At 42.1% G+C, this 19,663-nt stretch overlaps 1 long non-coding RNA gene across 1 annotated transcript; it reads right to left on the bottom strand.

The window, feature by feature from the left end:
• Positions 1–10,277: 10,277 nt before the first annotated feature.
• On the bottom strand, positions 10,278–14,598 carry LOC128789756 (uncharacterized). The gene is made up of 3 exons (XR_008431520.1): positions 13,232–14,598; positions 11,951–12,146; positions 10,278–11,077 (listed from the first exon to the last, which is right to left on the bottom strand). It is a non-coding gene; the product is annotated as an uncharacterized LOC128789756 (long non-coding RNA).
• Positions 14,599–19,663: the final 5,065 nt, after the last annotated feature.

The raw sequence follows: 19,663 nt of genomic DNA, 5'->3' as shown, positions 1-19,663 counted from the left end.
GGGTCATGGAAAACATAATTTTGAAGTGCACGTCTCAGTAATTCTCAGTGCCCAGACACAATGGTACAAAACCTAAAAAATTAAGAGAGAAATGAGGGTAGCAGCCTGCCAAATGCTGTTCAATTGTGTTCTTTGTCAGGGTGATTTCTTTAGATGTTGACCTGTCAGCAGCTATTTTGAAAGAAACTAGGATTTTGGTTAGCAAATGCAAGGAGACCTAATGCTTGCAGTCAGCAGAAGGTTTTCAGTGTCAGGCTACTGAGGAGCAAAGATTTCAGTGCTATTTATATTCCTTTTTAACTATGAATTTTCAAGTACTTTGCATCATTTAAGTCTGAGTATTGACAGATGTTGGTAGCAGTGAAGTCATAAGGATTTGAGGTCAAATAATATATAAAATAATGAGCTGAGTTCATAAGGTCAGCCCTATCCCAATGATTTGAGGAAAATTTACAGAAAACACAATTATGTTAGTTTAGTCTGCATCTTCTCCCATATTCATTAAAAAGACTACTACCTAAGCAGAGAAAATCTCTACAGGTGTTAGGCAAGGGAGAATGGTTATTAAAGAGTGGTTATTGTAGTGCTGTCTTGGACACCAGCATGGTCTGCATCACCATAGTTGTGTTGTGATTAATGGCCTTATCAAAACTCAGAAAAATTACAGAACTCACACAAAGGAATGCAATATCCGCTACCAGCACAGAACTTAATAACGAGGCAAAGCATGAAACCGTTTGATGTCATTAATAAAATCTATCATGGGATGCAGGAAACTATGTGCAATTGCATCAGTCCTTGAGAAAAAGGTAGACAAGACAGTTGTGGTGATGGAAAAGATAATACATTAAAGAAAAATTAACATATCTTTGGGGACCTTTTTAGCAGGAGGTGAAGGGACGCTTTTCTCAATTAAAGGAAACTGCATGAAAGCATGGAGAATATAATGGATTGAAATCTTTTTTACACCAAGCATTCTTAAAGTTGACCCCCTTACAGGTGCCTGGGTGTTTTATGTAACCAGTGCTGTTTCTTCAAGTGGAAGTTTCAGCTGCAGTTGTGTTTTACCTTTGTGTCAGCTAATGAGTCCTTCTGGAGAATGCACCCACTGTTTCTGTCATGTATTTCAGCTAATGATAGCAATGAAAATGCAGTGAGTGTTAAGTTTCTTAGTTTTAGCTAAGTTGTACTGTAAAACTCCTTAAATCTTCAGAACCTGGAGTTACTGTATTCTTTGCTTGCTTAAATTCTTGCCTGGCTATGCCTTTCCTTGAGCACTGAAATCTGCAAGCCTTGTGGTCTGTTCATTCCATGTTGGCTTCATCCCCTTAAAAGATGAGGATGTTTTTATTGTTGTACACTCCTGTGAAATAGAAGACAATAGGCTTCAAGTCACCAGATTAAGTCATGAGGCACAAGATGCAAACACTACACCGAGGAATTGCCTAAGAGTCTCTCTGGAAGGTGGCTAATTTTGTATCCCTCTCCTTTACAATTCAGAGGAGCAGCTGAGGGAGCTGGGCTTGTTTAATCTGGAGAAAAGGAGGCTCAGGGGAGACCTTATCACCCTCTACAGGGGGATGGAGCCAGGTGGGTTGGTCTTTTCTCCCAGGTAACAAATGATGGGGTGAGAAGAAATGGCCTCAAGTTGTGCCAGGGAAAGTTCAGGTTGGATATTAGGGAAATTTTCTTCAACAAAAGGGTTGTCAGGCATTGCAACAGGCTGCCCAGGGAAGTGGTGGAATCACCAGCCCTGGAAGTACACAAAAAAAGACGTGTACCTGGTGAACATGGCAGTGTTGGATTAACAGTTAGAGATCCAATCATCTCTGAGGTCTTTTACAACCTTAACTGTTGTTAAGTGATGCTACACAGTCATTTGCCAAATAAATTGTGCCCAAACTTGAGGAGAAGGAATCCTGTGTTGCCACTGGCATTTGGGCATTTGAAATCTGGCACAAAACAGAGGCAGAGTTGAGAGAAGCAGGAAAGTCTGCAATATGCAAAATATATACAGACTTTTAACCACCCAACACTGGTACAAAATACCAAGCATGAAAATTCCAGGATTCCCTGTGAGAGATTCCTGCTCTTGCCCAAGTTCTCAGTGAATTGCTTCCCATCTGTTAGTTCTTCTGACAGTGATGGTCACCAGGCATTACAGGAAGTCTCAGTCTCATAGTTCTGGGTATTGATGAAATCATCTTGATTGTGCTCAGAGGAGGAGCAAAGGCCAGATTCCAGGTTTTATTTCTGTCAGAAAACTGGAGATATTCTGTCCTTCGTAATACTCTAACCTGGCACTTAAACACCTAGTTCTTATTAATGAGGAGGTTTTTTCATTGCTGTGGCTGAATGACTTAAAATAATTAAGAGCTCACTGGGAACATGGCCAAAGCTCTGAGCTAGAAAACTCAAATAATTTATGGATTTTTCTCCTTATTCAGCCTACTTGAACCAACTACAGATGCAAGGCCTGGAGGTCACTGGTGGCTGTACAGCTTAAAGGGAGATTATTTTAAATGAATCTCATTGAATTGGCTTAGATTCATATAAGACTGGGGTAAATTCATTTACCCCAGCTAAGCTCATCTTCTTACAGGGATTTTTCAGCTCACCTTTCTTTTTTCTGCTTTCAAATTTTTGTCAGTCTGAGCCATTCAGCTGCAGAGGACTTGCAAAAGGACCACTCAATGAGTTGTATTTTGAACAAGCCTCCAAACTCGGTAGTGGCCAAGGATTGCTCTCTCAAGGTGTTGGGTACATCTGTGGCTTGCTTCTTGAAGCATTTCTTCAGCTGCAACCTGTTCACTGCTTCCAAGATGCTTGCCAGAAGAAAACCTGACAGATGCTTCTAAAGATCCTGAAGAATGCTCATGGACTGCTTGTGACAGGATTTATTCCCCTGCATGCCTGAAGGAGGAACATCTGTCTGATGGTAACTGTGTTCTTCCAGGCAGTGAAGCCTTGCACCTGAGCTGCTCTGGCTTCAGAAGATTTCTGCAGCCAGGAGCTGGCTCTAGCTAGGGTGGTGAGTGATACCAAAGTTGCTTCAACCCTTACACTATTACCATTAGCACAAGGAGGAGCAGAGGATGGGAGCTGTGTGCTGACCTGAAAAAGAAATGCATGGGTGTTCTCACTTGGTTCACTTCCTCTGCCATAAGTGTGGGTTTAGTGATTTTTTTTTTTTTTAGCATGGCACTGTTCTTGGGCGCTGTTAAACACAGTGCATATGCCTGTCAGCAGAATTCTAGTTTGTTCCCTTTCAATCTTCCTGATTATTTTTCAGGAGGTTATTTTAAAAAATCTGAAAGGAAAACACACCTGCTAGGTGAAGACAGATTATTCAAGTGTCAGGAGAAAACCTCCTCCATATGCACTGTAATAAAAGCAAAGACTCTTAAAATAGACTTCCGTGGCTTGCATAATAATTGGAACGCAATTTACTGAGGAGACAGCATCAGTGTAACTAAGGAAACTTTCCTGTCTGATGGTGGAGGATGAGGAAATGGTATATCAAAGCGCTTCAATCACTGCTTTGAAACTATAGTCTGTATCAGTCAGATTGAGAACACATTATGTGTTCTTTCGCACCATCTGCCCAACAATCAGTTGAACTTAGTCTGAATGGGATGGAAAAGCAGCTCTCAGTAACTTGAGAATATGACATTTATCACATTTAATACTTGCTGAAGAAAATGTCTGTTAATAAAAGGGTGCGCTAAAATAATAATGGAGAATTTCTTTGTGTTTCTGTTTAATTTTTGTATAAAAGTGGCAATGAAATGCTACCAACTTGCTTGTCAGTGTGCAATTGTCTTTTAATGGTTGGCTGCTAAGTAGTAATTTTTTTCCATTTACTGGTTTCAAAGGCAAAATCTTCTGATAAGGCTTTCCCAGCCTGGAGGAGGTGAAACTGTTTCACTGTCTTGAATTGTAGATGTATCTTAGATGCATCCTATATTTAGGTAAACCTCTCCTATCCCATCACCTCCACCCTGTCCTATGAACAGGTGGTTTTTATTTAAGTTCACCACAGTGAACTTAATTGTGTGTTGCCTGATGATGAGTGAAAGTGCATGCACAGACCTCGGTCATTACTGCATCATAATGCCAAAACCTGAATAATTCAGAGTGTGAGGGAAGGCTGAGGGAGCAGCCTGTGGTGATTTTGCATTTGTCAGCTATGGCTTACTTGCCAAGAGTTGAACTTGCCTGAAGCCTTCCTTGTGAAGCAGTAGCACAATGCAGAGATGGTTCTTGTAGATGGAAGCCTTTGGGAAAGCTTGTCCTGCCTCTTGCCTTTTGGGAAAGCAGGGGCGTGTCCTCTCTCTTGCCTTTCTAGAGACTGGTGTGGTGACATCCTCTGTATGACAAAAGGCAGATGTGTACATTGGTCTGGACTCTGAATGCCAGTCAGGAATTAAGAAAGGCATTGACATTGAATATGTGTTGATGCCATCCTGTGCTTTACTGAGTGACTGAGTGGTTGGTTGGTAGGTTTTTTAGTTTAGTTTTTTTTTTTCCATTTTATTTCAGAGGATAAATTTCAGATATTTTCTGTAAGCTAGGTTTTCTTTGGCAGATTCAGAGATGAAACTGAATCTTGATGGCTAGTATCAGATCCCCTTAGATACATAAACACAAAATTACATTCTAGAGGACAGGGAAGTTGGGCTGTTTTATCCCATTATTGTCTGCAAAGAAGGTGTCTCAAAGACTTTTTGTATTAACAATTACAGAAGGTATTTTTTTTTTCTAAAATCTTAATAAGATGACAACACTAACCAGTCAGATCCTGCAATTATTCTAATGAGACCATGGACAAATGTTCCACGTGGTGATCCGTGCATTTATAAATCTCTTACCAAAACTAGCAGAGTGCAAGTCACAGAATCCTGTGCTTGAGCACACTAATGTTAACTGGAGCCACTGAAGTGTTCCTCTGCACAATGGAAATTTTCTCTTAGAGAAAAGTCCCTTTGCAATTTTGCTTGTGTTACAGGTCATCTCCGTATCACAGTGACTTCACAATATTGAAAAAAAATAGGGTATTTTTTTTTCTTGTCCTGTGAATCTGACATCCTTAATGTCTTTTTTTTGCCTGTGATGCCTGTCAAAAAATAAACTGTAAAGGGAAGGGGTGGGGGGAGTCTTAAATACTGAGAGAAATTGAACATGAGCGAAATCTTATCTGAGTGACATGTTGTCTTGGTTTCCAAGACAGGTGTCTGCTAGGGAAGGCAGAAAAGCCTCCCTTGGAATGGAGAATGTAAACCCCCTCCCTCTGAATTTTTAGAGTTTTGAAATTAAGGGGCTCTCAGGCAAAAATATGGCAATAGGAATAACAGTTCTTTACCAGTGTGTATAATAAAGCAAACAAGCAACAACAACTGCAGCATTAACAATAACAGAACCAGGACCCAGTCCCAGCCTTCTCTGCTGTGGCATTGGCGGCTCGGCCGAGCCAGGGAGGGACAGAGGAGAGGCTCTGTTCCACAAACCCCTGGGACTCTCGGAAAGCAGCAAGCTGGAATGGCAGGGATGAGCAGAAATCCTGGGGTGGTGCATGAGAATTTATCAAAACTCCATGGCAAATAGCTGGAACATGCGGGATGTCCTGGCAGGGCAGGGGGATGTGGGGCCCAGCAGCAGAAGAAAGGGTCCCCGCTGGTTTTGGCGGTGGCAGCGAACTCCCTTCCCCAAGCCACAGGTCCGAGTGTCCTCCTACAAAGCCCAGCAGCACGAGAGCAGCTGTCCCCAACCCGGTCGTTTTTTTACTGCCCCCATTCTCATGGTATTTCTGCCCCCCCAGAGAAACTCCCAAAAAAACCAAAGGAGTTCCCCTTCCCAGCCTCTCTCAAGCACCCAGCCATCAGTGCCTTAGCAACTCAATGGGAAGAAATTCCACAGGTAATAAGGAAAGAACAGAAAAAAACCCAACCCCCAACATGTTATAAATTGAGGCAAATAATCTGTTCAGCCTTTCGAGAGTCAATCAGAAATTTATTGGTTACAGCAAGCAATGGCAAGCAAACAATGCTGGGTGCAGCCAGGGAGTCAGCGCTCCACCTACGGCTCACACCTTTTCCCCCTTCCCACAGTCTTTTTAAACTCTTTTTCTTCCGTGTCCGTGGTATTTCTGGATGTACTCTGTGCTTGCACCCTCTGTTGCTAGGGGGTCTTCTTCTACTCTCTGGTGGTCGTTTGAGGAAGGCTCCTCTCTTCCTCCTCAGTGGAAGTTCACGGCCCTGTAATGATCTTTTCCCTATAAGGTCATATGTTATATATGCCTAAGTTCTAGTTACACAGTCAGCTTAAGTAATCAACATACTATCTAGTTTCTGTCTTGTGGTTTTCTGTTATCCACACAAGTATTTTCCTTTCTCTCTTGCGGTTTTCTGTTATCTACACAAGGCTTCTCCTTTCTGTCTTGCGGTTTCCGTAATGATGAACAAAGAGTCCTTTCCAATGTATCACACAACACATGTTCATCTTCCTATTTCTTTTAAAGAAGGAGGGCAAAAGTTCTCTTGCAAGTGAAGAAAACTCAGTTTTCTAAGTTAAGCTATGCTGGTTTGTCAGCCAGGGTCAGTCCTTACTGTGTGTCTGAAAGTGATTCAAGGAATGTAAAGCTGGATATTGTGGATCCTTTGGCCCTGTGCTGCAGCGTGGGTGCTCAAAGCACAAGTATTCTCTGGGGCAGACAAAACTAAAAATGGCTGCATTGTTGCCTGAATGTGTAGAATACTAAATGCAATAAAACATAGGAGAAGCTTTTCATTTTGCAACTTAAATGTTAAACTTAAATGTTAAAGTTCTGTAAGTTCTCATTTTTGCACTTGAGGGGGAGTAATAGCCGTGGAAGGTGTACATTCATGTCATGAAAGAAAGACGGAAATCGTGACTCTTACTTTTTTATGTATGTAAAATGCAGGCAAACCCAGTGGGAAGAAATGATGATGTCCAACATCAGTTCAGAAGGGTGAATGATTTCTTTATTATAACTCTGCTATAATACATAAATATACTATATAAAGGAAGATACTAAAACTACAAATCTACTTTCTCTAACTACCATATCTAACTACTAACAATTTGTGACCCTGTTCCTCGAGAGTTCAGACACAGGTGGATTGGATTGGCCACCAGGCCCAAACAATCCTCACCAGAATCCAATCAAGCAATCACCCCAGGTAAACAATTCTCCAAGCACATTCCACATGAGAAAAACAAGGAGCAGAAATAGAAATTGTTTTCTCTGTGCACCTCTATGAAAAATCCTGAGAGAGAGAGAAATGTGCTGCCACAACTATCCATGACGTGAAAGGCTTGCTATGAAAGGGCATTTCACTGAAATAGGTGCTTGGTGTTTCTGAGCAACCTTGGGTTTAACAATCTTGCAATTCACTAACTATCTGACAATTGTATTAGTCTGCAATAAGAAAACTTCCAATTTCTAGCTGTAACTAGGAGAGAAAAGTAGCAGTGATTCCAGCCAGTGCTCATGGATTTCATGTTTACACATGGTTAGTGGAAACTGCCCTCTAGGAAAGATAAGTCTTCACCTTTTTGCACTATTTCATAACCAGTGGGGGACAAACATGTCCTGAATAGAACTTTTTCAGCTTAGTGATTGCAGAACTCACTTCTTCATACTTGATCTGTCATCTAACTATGTCTGAATTTTTTTTTCTTTAACTGATGCCATAAAATTTACTGCCCATTAAGTTTCTTTATGAATGAGCTCTGCTTCCCTCAAAGAAAAATGTGTAAATATACACACCCTAATTTACAGTTTTGCCAAATATTTCATGTTCCTAACCAGCCAGCTTTGACCAGTTAATGAAACTGCTGGTCTCTGATGCAGATTCATTCAAAGAAAGCAGTCTAGTGAAATGCAAAGACAAAGCCCAGCAGCAGTGCTGCATGAATTATTAGTGTTAAACCTCCTTTAACTTCCATCTGTGTTCTCTTTCAGCTCTGAAAGATATTTATTTAGCGGAAAGAAAAAAAAAAAAGTCAGCTTTTGGTGCTGGCATCTAGCAAGACTTCAGTCAGGGTTCTAGATTTCTCCTGCCAGTGATAGAGGTTATGATGTGACATTTGTGGTAAACTCAGTGGTTCTCCCACCTTATGAATTAAAATAGAGAGATAATTGTCATTGCAGAGTTTGAGATGTTTTCCCTGGTTTTATTATTTGTCTTTTATTTGTAGTATTTTATTTGTTTAATCTGATTTAGCTGCCTAATGAACTCGTTAAAAGTTGTAAAACATTGCAGGATTTCTTAATGGCAATGGTGAGGAAAATGGACAATGGGAATGAGAGAGAGGAGGACTTTGAGGAGAAATCCTTCTCCTCTTGAAGGACAACTAAAAACAGAATCTCTAAGCACATTTTTTTTTTTTTTTTGCCAATTCTAAAACTTTAGCTTTTAGGTGTCAGAACTCTCTTTTCTATAAAAAAATTCCTAACATTTAATAATACTACTGTAGCATACATTAATCTGGGTTATCATTCCTATAATAAGTAGAATACAGTCAAAGATTTATTTATGTATGTCAAATTCATGGTCTCTTATATACATGAGGCTATAAAGCTTTCTATGGCAGGTGATAGAAACCTTCATTGTTAACATTAGAACTAAAAAAAGTATAAAATAAATTGTGATGCCAGCTCCCCCTCCCAGAGATGATCTTCCCCAGAGATGAGCCCTTTTTGGTGACACAGGGTTTCTGTGGCTGAGGCTGGACCATGGGCAGGTCACTCACCCCTGTTCTTTGTGAGTGCTCTCAGATTGTGTCAGAATGCTTGGTGGTGCAGTTGGTGTGAACTGCTCCCTGCGATCTCTGCAATCTGGGATGTTTCAGCTGCTGCTATTCCCAGCCCTTCATGAAAGCTTGCAGTGGGGGAAGGCATCCACTGCCTAAAGTCCATTCAGGTTAACAGCTGTGTCAGCCTCACAAACTGTTCAGTCTTACCCTCTCTGCCTGGGGTTCCACATTTTTTTGAAAACTATGTGCCTAAGTGGTATTCATGGGTTTTGTGTATTTTCCCACTGCACCATCAAGCTTCAGTGTCTCCTAAATTCTGGTCTAAAACCTGGGGAAGCTTTGCCCTATTGTAGCAGGGCATCCCCGATGGGGTAATAATTAGCATTGACTCCATGATTCCAGAAGGTTGATCAATCCCTTTATTATACTATACTACACTTATTAAGAAAAACTCATGGCTCTTACAGACAGTCTGATATAGACAGACCAGATTGGTCCTTGAATCCAAAACACCATCACCATTGGCCAATTAAGAAATCACCCTTTGGTAAACAAATCTCCATAACACATTCCACACGTGCACAACAACAAGTGCAGCAAGTGAAGATAAGAATTGTTTCTCATTCTTTTCTCTGATCTTGTCACAGCCCTCCCCAGGACAATGCCTAGGAAAGTTGTGCCTGCTCTCTGTGGCCAGAGAGCAGTGGCCACATTGCCCTTTTGTTTTTTCAATTTCTTCTTAGCTTGTGGAGGAACACCTGCTGTCTTAGGAGACCCCATGTGTGGATTGGAGTGGCTGTATTGCTATAAAGGAATCCATAATTCAGCTCCTTATCCAATAAACAAAGCAAGGAAATACAAGATGTGTTCAGTTTGGCAATGTTCTCTAACAGGGCAAGAACCGGATCTGATCTGGTATGAAAGATTCTCTCTTTATAGTTCATAAAGATGGATATGAATTATGTGATGTCTTATGTCTTGATTTAGGGTATTTATTAAATCTGGCTTAAAGGTTGAAAGTAAATGTTTCAGTTCTTTTCTAAAAGCTTAGGCTTTGAGCTACAGGAAAGTGTGGGAGGTTTTCCCCTTTCTGGCTGTGTTGCTTAGTTTTGTTTTTAAAAGCATGACAGATTTACTAGTTTCAAAAAGTTTTGTTAATATCCTACAGGGTTGTGAACAGAATTTTGTATTACTTTTTTTCTAAATTAGTCCACAGATTCTTTCTTTTTTACTGGAAGTGTATATGTTTTTGACTGGTTTCTTTTTATTTCACTCTAAGAATGTCAAGAATTTAGAAGTAACACAGCATTAGAAGTACCACAGCATTAGAATGAACTCTGAGTTACAATGGTAATCAAATAATATATTTATTTTTTAATTTAAATAAAAAAATATTTTTTCCACAAAAAAAAGCCTTTCTGTGCAACAACTTGGAGGGAAGGGAAAACATATTTCGTTTCTAGGCAAAGGCTTTAAAGTCAGATTAGAGACTAATGCTTTTCACCTTTTTTGAAAGGAAAGAAATTAATATTTCTCAACGAGTTATTAATTCTATTTGTGTTGATGTTGCCCAAAGGTAACGGTTTTTAAGGAAATAATGTGATTATTGTAGTCATATTTGTCTCCACATTTTTTTAAAAACATGATTTGTATAAATTGGTATCTTTTTTATGGTAGACATGAATTAGTTTGGAATATTTTCTGCTCCCTATTGTCCAAATGTTCTCTAGCCTTTGACCAACAATTGATGTTTTGTCTCTCTGTGACAGTGATGGAGATAAATTTGAATCTGTGAACTAATGGAAGCTATTTGCTGCACATACTCTCACTGCAGCAAAGAAAGAATCTTTTCTTGCTGCTGGATTGGCGTGTGTTACCTCATTTAAACAAAACAAAATAATGCAGCATTCCTGGGTTGTAGAGATATTCCTGGGCTCTTTTACTAGACACAGTGAAGTGGAAAACAAACTTTAATGAAGGAAGCTGGTGGTGCTTTACTTTTACTCCTCCTTTTCTGTTTGTCACAACCATTAATTTCATTTGCTTTAAGAAAATAACAAAAACAACAAACACCTCCCCCCAAATCAAGGGAAGTTATTTCCTACAACTCTGAATAACAAAGAAAGGAAAAAAAAAAAGGTCCAGGAGGACTGGCTCACTTTTAGAACAATTTTCTTAGGGGCTTGGTATTTATTTTGCCCTTGAAGGTTTAGTGACATGAAACTTTTCTGTTCAGGCCTTGTAAAAAGGACCTTGAAACGGAACTTTCAAGATGGTACATGATATCAGTTTGACTTTTCTGAAAAATAGAAAAAATCTAAGTTGCTAGGAGAGTAAGACAATTATTGCCTATTTCACAAGTTCTTCTCTTTGCCACAAACTGGCCGTAAAACATGTTCCCAAACAGATATCCTATTCCAAAACACCAAACTCACTGTATTGCTGTATGATGAGTGTTTCCAGCGCCATTTAATTATTAGAATGTGTCAGAGTGCACTTACAAGCATGAAAACTTCTACTGATAGAAACGGTAAATAATGAGCTTGTTCAGAGTTTGCATAGCAAACAGGAGGTCCTGTTTAATGAAAATCCCAATGGAAATAACTCCCAAATTAAGCCTACCTGTTTTTCCTATAATCAAAATTTGCAACTGGAATTAGTACTGCTCTTAACAGCTAGCAGTGTGTTCTGCAGCCTGGTATCACTGAGTTATATTTCACAGTAATATTATTTGACTGATGAGTCATCCTCAAAACACAGCATTGCATTGAAATAATGCTTGGAATCTGATAGATAAATCTAAGTTAAAACTGGTGGAAATTGATTGAGCTGCAGGAAGAATTACATTGAAACATGTTTGGGTTTTTTTTTTCCCCAAGTCTTTTACAGCAAGAAGCAAAAGAAATTAGTATCACCAGGAAATAAACATCAGATTAGATGTTTCTCTTTAGTCCTACCTGTGGTCCTTCCTTCCCCTTAGAGCAAAAACCAAAGCATAGAGTCACAGGTGAACACTTAATACTAAATGTATCATTTTCATTGTACCTTGTTTTTTCCCTTTGCTTTCAGGGTGTTTTCCTATCTTTTCCCAAAAACCTCCACCTTCAGTCTACCCTTTCCTCTTTCAATTTTACTGCAAAAGGTTACAATGTTGTTTTTGTGGGTTGCTTACCATACAAATCAGTATGTGAATCCTGGTTCTGCGTCATTTCTTCCTGAGAGACTTGAGCTGAGAAGTCCAGATGCAGGAGGAGGACCCGCCAAAAACTGACATCAGTTCTCAGGTTTAAAAACTTTGTTTCTGAAACATTTGCAGCAGAACCTTCTAGCACTCTGGTGAAAGACACAGAAGCTTGTTGAGGCAGGCCCTGCAGGGGAAAGCGTGAGGTTGCTGTAAATAACAGGAGCCTTGGGCAGAATTTCTGTTGCTAAAATAATAGTATTTTTTACAATCTACAGAGAAGCAATGTCTGCTGTGATTCCCACACTTTACAGTCTATATTGCACGTTTTTATCAACAACTAGGTAGAAACACCATCCTAGTAACATTTAGTGAAATTTGTGTTTAGCACAGTGCTGTTCATAGATGTCAGACTGCAGTTGCCTGAAGATGTATGTCAGCTACACTATTGTGTTGATGGCTGAAGATTTCATCTCTCCTAGTCCAAATGTTTTTTGGCAAGAGGCCAGTGGAATGTAATCCTATAGAGGAAATTATCTAACAAAACCAAGGCCATAAAACTGGGTAGGTGAAAATGAGCAACTGAGATGTTCTGAGGAAGAGGTGTGGTACAATATAAACAGATTGCGCTTTACTCTTAAAACCATGTGTTCTTGTAACTTTTTTGAACTGTGTAGGTTCAATGGGATAAAATAGGACTCCTGAATATCTTTTATTCATGAAATTTCCATTGTAAAGCCACCCTGCAGGGGACTTTATAATTTAAATATGTGGTGTTTAGTATTTCAGTAACAGTAAGAATTCCAAAAGTTTTCTTGAGCTCACACGTTCTGTTCTAGACTCCAGGACCTAGTCATGTTTTTAAAGAAGATTTCTGTGGGGCAGAAAAGACTGTTCCAGCCATTATAAAGCAAATAGCATAAAGAACAGGAAGGTAAACTGGAATACCTACATAGGGCAATTCAGCTGCATGTTTCTTTAGATGATCATGAAGTTTTGCTGCCTGGTGGTTATTATTCTGTGAGTGAACATGCTGTGTGTTGAACATGGAGAGGTGAATAGAAATTCATGCCCTCTCCTGTCTTGAACTGTATAAAAGTAGGTGATTTTATTTTAAAAAAAGTATATTCCTTAGTGTGCAGGCTACTTAAGACGAAAAAAAGGAATAAACAATTCAGTGTTTTTCTTTTTATAAGTCATTTGAAGCTTATGCTTTGAAATATTCTCCTCCGCAGTTCTAAAACCTGGAGTTCAACCCGAGTCGAGGCATACCTAGAAATTTGTGAATTCCAGATGGGGTGATCTCCACTTGCTAGTATCATACTGGTTTTTGAAGAAACTCTTGGCTCTCATCCAAGGGTTCCTCTGAGGGCTTCCTTCTCTATTCCTGTGATAACTTCTTATAAGCATGTCTCTTTATTTTGTAAACAAAAGGAAAGTCTTTTGGAAGTAGCAATATGTTGGTGCAGGAGTGCTGGTGTGGAGCTCCCGTGCAAACCCATGAATTGCTGCCTCCCATCTCGTGTGGAACAGCAAAAGATCATGGCAATGTATGGAAAACCTGAGCCTTATTGAACTTTAAGACTTTTAAAAGCTACAACTAACAGCGGGAAATACTAGGACCCCATTGCCCAACAACCATCAACTTTCTTAAAATTGAAAAATACAACTTCCAAGTAAAAACTTTCCTAAAAACAATGACTAAAGATGAGGGGCTTTAGCACAGCTATGCTCAGGAATGTCCCCGTGCCTGGTGTTGGCACTGGTCATGCATTCCCTCCCACGTGCCACTAGCCCAAAGCGGGGCTGGAGCCTGAGAGACATGTTCGAGGGGAGAAGCGGATTCTCCTCCTCTTCCAAACGCCACATCTGGCTCCTCTCTCTCGGCAGTGCCTTGTGTGCAGAGGGGTGCTGCAGACACAGCTCCATCAGGCCACGGTTGTTCCTGAGCAGCCGTGGCAGCAGCGGCCCTGGCAGCAATTCCCTGCGGAAGCTGAGGGGCTGCAAGACACAGAACGAGGAGGGCAGGGCATGAGTCCCGTGGCCCTGGCATTAATTCCCTGTGGAGGCTGAGGGGCTGCAAGACACAGAACGAGGAGGGGCAGGGCATGAGCCCCGTGGCCCTGGCAGCAATTCCCTGCGGAAGCTGAGGGGCTGCAAGACACAGAACGAGGAGGGCAGGGCATGAGCCCCGTGGCTCTGGCAGCGGCGGCCCTGGAAGCAATTCCCTGCGAAGGCTGAGGGGCTGCAAGACACAGAATGATGAGGGCAGGGCATGAGCCCCATGGCCCTGGCAGCAATTCCCTGTGGAAGCTGAGGGGCTGCAAGACACAGAACGAGGAGGGCAGGGCATGAGCCCCGTGGCTCTGGCTGCGGCCTCTGTGGGAGAGCCTGGCTGGGCTGGCCCAGGCAGAGCCTGCAGGAGCAAGAGGTGCGCCTGCAGCTCCCTGGGGCTCAGTGTGGGCCCCATTGCTGCCCAGGGGCTGAGGGAGCTCAGCCTCGGGGCCCTGGCCACAGGTCTGGGCAGGAGGCCCAGGAGCCCCGGGGCATGCCCAGCTTTGCTGCCCCGTGCCGGCTCTCAGGCCTCGCCTGTCACCACCTTGGCCCACGGCTTTGTGGGCTCCTGCCTCCACCTGCCCGAGCCCGTCCCTCACCTCTCCCCAGCTTCTCCTGAGCCTCCTGCCAAGCTAGTGTTGCAGGAACATGGCACTTAGCAGCATGTTCAGGGCTGAGCAGCTGCAGGGGGTGAGCTGCTGACCTGCCGGCAGCAAAGGAGGCTGTGCCATTGAGTGCTGCTCAACTCTTAGGACATTCAGAGGGGCTTCTCTCCTGATTCTTTCTATCCGTCCATTAAAGAAGAAAGCAGCAGCTCAGGAAAGACCTGCTGGTTCATGTCACAGACAGTTGGTGCAAGAGGAAAGGTCAAGAAATAGAGCAGAAAAAAGACTGAGGCTGGAAAGTAGGAGATGATTTGTTCTGGAAGAGCTTTTCATGAAGCACAGCCTTTCCTTTGAAGATGCACTTGGAGCAGCACACGCAAGGCACTTCTAGGCTAGGCTGGGGCGTCTGTGGCGGCAGGACAATCTGCAGGCCACCTCCAGGCCTAGATCCCTCAAAGCAGAGGAGAATGGAACTCCAAAATAACAGAAATTGTGTGTTAGTTCTACGACGTTATACATGCATAGAGAATAACTGCAGAAAGAGAATGAGCATATGTAGTCAGCTGACATATTTCTTAAGACATTTTTTAGTTGCGGAACATAGACATAGCTCCGCACACTCTGTATCTTCCTGAGATAAATCATGTATACAGAAGTGCAGCAAATAGAGGAGTATTAAATCCCGGTGATATTTGTATCTGGAGTTGGGATTTAGATTCCAGTAGCTTTGGGCCAAGATCTTGGAATTGGTGCTCAGTGAAGTGTGGCCCTGCCTGAGGCTGCCCAGCAATGGCAGTGATGTGCCTAGTGCTTGTGGCAGCAACTGCTGGAGCAAGTGTGGCTGGCACAGGAGGCACCCTGAGCTGGACACAGAGCTCAGTAGGAAGGACAGAGCTGCCCAAGGCTGGGGCTGTAGGGAGGACATCCTGTGTTTGAGGCACTGAGCCAGGAGCGGAGCGAGCCATGGAGCTCTGGGAAACTGTGAAGAGAGGCTGAGGGCACTTGGTCTGTTCCACTGGAGGAGAGGAAACTGAGGGGAGACCTCATTGTATGCTTAAGTTTTTCTTAAATTCTGTAGCAACTTAAGGCCAGACTAATCCACAAAACAGTGAGGTAAAGGGGCGTAGTCAGTTGACCTTGGCTGGATGCCAGGTGCTCACTGAGTCGCTCTATCACTCCCTTTCCCAATGGGACAGGGGAGAGAGTAAGATGAAGGACAACCAGCAGGGTGAGATAAGGCAGTTTTATTAGAGAAAGAAAGCAATAAGCAAGAATCTGTGCCTGCATAAACTAATGAAAAAAAAAGTCAATCTCTGCTTCCCATTGGCAGTGATGTTTGGACCCTTCCCAGGAAGTAGGGCCTCAGCATTGGTTTCTCAGGGAGGCAAAGGCTGAGGAATCACAAATGCCCCCTCTTCCTCCTCTCTCCCATAGCTTATACATCTGAGCTGAAGTCATATGGTATGGAATATCCCTTTGGCTAATTTGGGTCAGCTCTGTTTGCAGTAGCCAGAACACTGGTCTGTTATCCACACCTGTCCAGCTACTAATGCAAAGCACAGCACTGTGAGGGCTGTGAACTTTACCTCAGTCAGACCCAGTACAAGGGGTTATATTAATCTAAATTGTCAGCATTACAAGACCATTCCCTCTGCAGTTCATCAGAGAACTCTGCAGCAGGGCACAGGTGTTTTGTTAGACATTCTTGGAGCAGTGTGATATATTCCAGGCCAAACCTAATAAAACATTCAATCTCCTCTCATACTGTGAGAGCTGTTAAAATACCAAGCTGGACTGGAAGCTTTCTTGCTGTGGAGTCAGTTTTGTTTAAAAATGGCAGAAGGGCTTTCTTTTGTGTTTCAGAGTGGTGGTGTTGGTTGTGGTTTTTATGCAGTGAACAGATCAGAGAAAAGATAACTTCTGGATGTCACCAAATCCTTTAAAAACCAACCAAACAAAAACACATCAAAGCCTTTTCATCTACCTGAGAAAAAGAATTAGTTACTAACATACTCTAAGTATTTTAAGGTGAATTGTTCATTTGCTTAAGCTGTGGCTGCAATATCTGATGAAAGGTGTCATACAGAAAATCATTCCAGCAGTCTCAAATTGTAGAAACTCATGTTTCAGCTAAATTACATATTTGGATGTAAATTTGGCAAAAGAGCATTAACAGAGGGTTTTGTGCATTTTTCTAACCACTGGCTGAAGGACAGCTGGCCAAATCTCATCTTTAAAATGATCTGGAAAATGTTGATTGGGAAATGGAAGAGTTAAACCAGTTAAATTGATTTCACCAGCACTGGAATTCAGCGGTGTCTGTCCTACCTTACATTAAACTAGTAAAGCAGAATCATACAATTTTTTATAATTTCTGGTTGAACAATAAACTGAACCTACAGAAGTAATTAATTCTTTCTAACCATCAATTTGAATTAAAAAGGACAATTACTTTTATGTTCCATTTTCTCTGATCTCTATTTTGAATTTGCAGTCACTTCTGAGGCTCTACCTTTCTAATCCTCAGTAGTGGCTTAATTAACTCGCTTTACTCTGGCATAATGCTCTTGAATGCTTCAGTGTCAATTCCTCTGAAACAGTACGAAGATCCAAGCCTTCAGCAAAGAAAGAATTTGGAAGAAATAAACACCCCCTGTCTTTCAGGAATGGGAGGAAAAGGAGTATTGAAGATTCTTAGGCTTCTTTTAAGGAATTTCTGTCTAGGAAAGTAATTATCTAATGAGGAATTGAAGGAAGTAGCTTTCCACCTATTTACGGATTTTTTCTTTTTTGAGACATCAGAGAACATGGATAATGATGACAGTTGATGCTGGATTTAATTGATACTTGGGCTGCAAATCCTTCCTAAGAGTTTGTTCTCCATTATGCTTCAGGAGAAGCTCCATTCATGCATTAAAAACTGATTAAGACAGAAAGGACAAAGAATAGGAAGAAATCATAAGTTTCCAAAGAGAAGACAGTCACAAGCAGGGGAGGTTGGGATCTGCATTGTTCAGCATATATAGATGTGATCAGACAAGCATGTAAATAGTGAGGGTACCATAGCCTTAGTAACTTCTAAAGCCAGCTGCACAAGGTGGAAGGAGACATGACCCTGAATGACAAGTTGATGAAACAGCAAAATTACAAAAATTAATTGAAGTATGGAGTTCCTGTCATGTGAGAAGGGGCTGCATATATGAGACTCACATTGGCCAAGAGCTATCTAAGAAGGGGGTCTGTGACAGGCCCGCACAATATGTTCATGTTTCTTTGGAATATGAGAAAGTACCAGTTCAGAACTTTGTGAATTTGTGATTGCTTGCACAGCTAGTGTAAGCAATCACTTGCAACCACTGACACAGACAGCCTTTATGCCATTAAATTTGTTGAAGCTCTTCCAGGCAAAGCCTGGCAAGAGGACTATTCTTGTCCCTTAATATTCAAAGCCTGACAGTATTTGGAAATAAGATATTTGGCTGCCTCAGTTCTTGTTTGACGTAGTACAATGATTTGTATTACTGTAGTTAAAGATAGAAATAAAAGAGCATTGAGGAATTGTTTGAGAAAGCCAAGGTTTCTAGATGTCAAAAAGTATTTTGCATTTACTTTTTTTTTTTTTTTTTAATCTGAATATAGAATGATTCAGAGATTGAGTGGGCTGCAATCTCTGGAAATCTGTTTCAAATGTTTCCAAAGTTTAACACTGCAAAATGAAGAGACTTAAAGTTGCTTAGGGACAAGGTTGTCATTGGAGGTGTAAGGTGTAGACATATGATAGCTTTGAGGAGAACGGAACATAATGCTTCTCTGAGAATCTGTAGACATGCCACTCACAAAGGACCATATGTTGCATCTTTTACTCCTGCTGTTGAATTGCTGGTCACACATGAGTCACTTGAGATGGATGAACTGATAGTTTTGAGGCAAAAAAACGGTGCAGTGTAATGCTGCCAGAAAAAAACTAAATCATAGCAGTGCTAATATAGCAGCATAGCAGAGATCAATTACAGTATGAAGTGATTTTTGATGGTTTTGATAGAAAAACAGTTTGGAAAGACAAATTCATGGATGACAGTAAGTTGGGCGGGAGTGTTGATCTGCTGCCGGGAGGAAGGCCCTGCAGAGGGATCTGGACAGGGTGGAGGGATGGGCTGAGGCCAGTGGTGTGAGATTCAACAAGTCCAAGCACCAGGTCCTGTTCTTGGGTCACAACAACCCCATGCACTGCTACAGGCTGGGGGAAGAGGGCTGAGAAGAGCCCAATGGAAAAGGACCTGGGGTGCTGGTCAAGAGCTGCTGAAAATGAGCCAGGGTGTGCCCAGGTGGGCAGTGCCACCCTGGCCTGTACCAGCAATGGTGTGGCCAGCAGGAGCAGGGCGGTGGCTGTCCCCCTGTACTGGGCACTGCTGAGGCCACACCTCGAGTGCTGTGTCCTGTTCTGGGCTCCCTCAGTTCCAGAAGGACATTGAGGGGCTGGAGTGGGTCCAGAGAAGGGCAATGGAGCTGAGAGGTTCTGGAGGGTAAAAGCCCTGTGAGAAGCAGTTGAGGGAGCTGGGGGTGTTCAGCCTGGAGAAAAGGAGGCTCAGGGGAGACCTCACCACTCTCTAAGCTGCCAGACAGGAGAATGGAGCCAGGTGGTGATCGGCCTCTCCTGCCAGGCAAGCAGTGACAGGATGAGAGGACACAGCCTCAAGCTGCATCAGGTTGGACATCAGGAGGAATTTCATCACAGAAAGGGTGATTAGACTGTGGAAGGGGCTGCCCAGGGACGTGAGGGAATCCCTTTTCCTGCAGGTGTTCAAGAAAGAGCTGGACATGGCACTTGGTGCTATGGCTTATTTGACATGGTGCTGTTCAGTCAAAGGCTGGAATAAACGATCTCAAACCTTTCCAACCTCAGTGCTTCTGTGATTCATGGATGTAAGAATGCCATTGGATGTCTCTGCTCAACACTAATTCACTCTCCTCCTCCGGAGGCTGCAGTGGCAATGTGGAGCTGAGTTTTGCTGTAGTTGGTGCTTTGCTGAGCAGTCTTTGTAAA

This window comes from Vidua chalybeata, chromosome 6 (genome assembly GCF_026979565.1).
Source record: "Vidua chalybeata isolate OUT-0048 chromosome 6, bVidCha1 merged haplotype, whole genome shotgun sequence".
Classification (NCBI taxonomy): Eukaryota; Metazoa; Chordata; class Aves; order Passeriformes; family Viduidae; genus Vidua; species Vidua chalybeata.
This window is presented reverse-complemented; position numbering and strand designations above follow the sequence as displayed.